Source organism: Artemia sp. Qi Xiang Cuo, chromosome 1, assembly GCF_049724085.1.
Source record: "Artemia sp. Qi Xiang Cuo chromosome 1, ASM4972408v1, whole genome shotgun sequence".
Classification (NCBI taxonomy): Eukaryota; Metazoa; Arthropoda; class Branchiopoda; order Anostraca; family Artemiidae; genus Artemia; species Artemia sp. Qi Xiang Cuo.
The window spans coordinates 57,928,527-57,931,032 of NC_142794.1; positions in this window are offsets into that span (position 1 = coordinate 57,928,527).

A 2,506-nucleotide genomic window follows, 5' to 3' on the forward strand; every position below is an offset into this window, starting at 1 on the left:
TTTTTCCACTCGTTAATTAAGATCCTTACACTAGCCAATATTTTGACATCAATTCAACTAACTATAACTAATGTCAAAAAGTGTAATTTTGACAGTTTTTACCTGCTTTCATTTCTGATTCAAAAATTGTGAGTTGCTATACAACTTTAAACTAGTTCCTGACGCAACTACTGCTAATGTAGCCAAAACTGATGCTATCTTGTATACAGTAGAGGCCCCCGGCTAGTATTAATTGTCAGGAGGTTCGAAAAATTGATTTTGGGTGCATATCTAGTGTAGTATTTGACTTAGGGATCGAGTATTTTTTTCAAGTTTAGGCTTCTACTTATAATACAGAGGTAAACAAACCGCAGTATTTGCAGAAAAACATGCTCGAGTGAAATGCTACTTAAGCGTAATTTTGTCATCATAAAAAAAAAAAAAACTTGGCAAGTTTACAACATTTCAATTCCAAAAAAGTAGTTCCTTAACTGCAGGCAATTAATATATTATTACAATTTTTTTCCTTTTAAGAGAGTTCGGTTACTACACATTTTTAATTTATAATTAAATTTAAACTTGAAATCTTATTAAAAAATCTAGATCTTTAACAATTCCCAAAAGCGTATCAAAATGAACTAAAGAAGCAGCTAAGCGATAGATGCTAGAAGAACATAATTTTCTAAATTGGGAATTGTAAATCCTTAAGGTCATTTAGACTTAATTTATTAAGAAACAGGAACAGGGTTTTTTTTTAAGATTTTGAAGATGTACAGGGCGAAAATGGTTTTATCAAGAATATTTTTCGCTTGGTTTTTGACCCGGGTAGATTTTAGATTAATATGTAGTAATGTTGGGACAGGATGCAAGATTATACTAATTCCCATTCTGTACAGATTTATCAGTGTAGGGTAAGGAAAAGAATGACAAGGTTAAACCGTAATAGATAGATAGATAGATATTTAATGCTCTAAAGCTACAAGCGCCATGGCTACAAAAAATAACAAACAAGAAAATAACTTACACACATACAGCAATAATTTCAACACTCACCCCACCCCCTTTACAAAAATCTATCTCTATGTGACATACCCAATTTTATATATTTTGCTATCATTCTTATTGTCCCTATATTACCAAAAAATAATTCTTTCCTTAAATCCTATAATTCGGGACAAAGGGCCATGAAGTGAAGCAGATCCTCACCATTTTCTCCACGCATAGGGCATGAGTAAGGACCGTCCATTGCCCTTACCCTCCCAAATATTTCCTCCTTTCTCCAAGTGCTAGAAAATTACCCCTCCCTGATATATACCACTTAATTTTTTCACTATTTAAACCCGCTTTAAAATAAATATCGTATCTCCAGACCTCCTTCCATTCCCGGTAAACGCCGAGGGTTGCCATTGCCGCAACTTCATACTGCCGTTTCTGAATCTCCTGATCTCCCAGCACACCCTTTTCTAATTTTGCTATATTTCCTACTTCCAGTCCTATCCCCTTCCCTTCATTCCAAACACCTGATAACCCACAACTTCACCTGGTAAGCCCATGAACTTTTCCTTCTATCCTGCAACACCTCTAGATAAGCTGCATTTACTAACCTATTATTCTGTAAACCAATCACCTTTTCCCAGTATCCTATTATTCTTACCAATCGTTTTACCCTCAATGAAAAAAATCCTAGATCACCCTTTAACACCAGACTATTATATTTCCCGCTTAGCCCTTAAAGTCTCCTGAAATGTCCTAAATAAATTCTCTCTATTTTGTCCCCTTTTTCAAACCCCCAAACTTTCCCACCGTAACTCAATACTGGGTCTACCTTCGTCTCAAAAATTCTCTTCTGTAGCTTAATATCTATCGGTCCTAGATGCCTAAGGGGACTCTTCAATAACGCCCATGAAGCCTTCTGACCCTTCCAACTCGCTATTTGCGCCTGATCACTCCACCTCCCTGAACTTGTAAACTTACATCCCAAATAAAGAAAATCCTTAACTTCTTTCATCTCTTTCCCTTTAAAATAAAACTTATTCTTTTCCCATTCTTCTTTTCCAAAAACTAATATAACTGATTTATCAATATTTAAAACTAATTTTTTACTCCCCAAATAACTATCCAAAATCTCTAACATCTTTTGCAAATCCGGAGCCGATTTCGCAAGCAATACTATGTCATCTGCAAATAATAAACAAAACAGCTCCAGCGACATTAATTTCAACATAGGGACATTTCTATTTCTAAAATACTCCTCAATATCATTAATAAAAAGAGAAAACAAACGCAGTGATAGAGTGCATCCCTATTTAAGGCCTACCTTACTTAAAACTGGCCTAGAATAAGAAATACCTACCTTCACTACTACTTTAACCACCTCATACATTTTCATTATAACTTCGACTAACCTAATTGGCAATCCTAATTTCACTAACACCCCTTTCAACATACTCCTTGAAACTTCATCAAATGCTCTCATAATGACCAAAAACGTCGTATATAGCCTATTTTCCCTATACCTTGTATATTT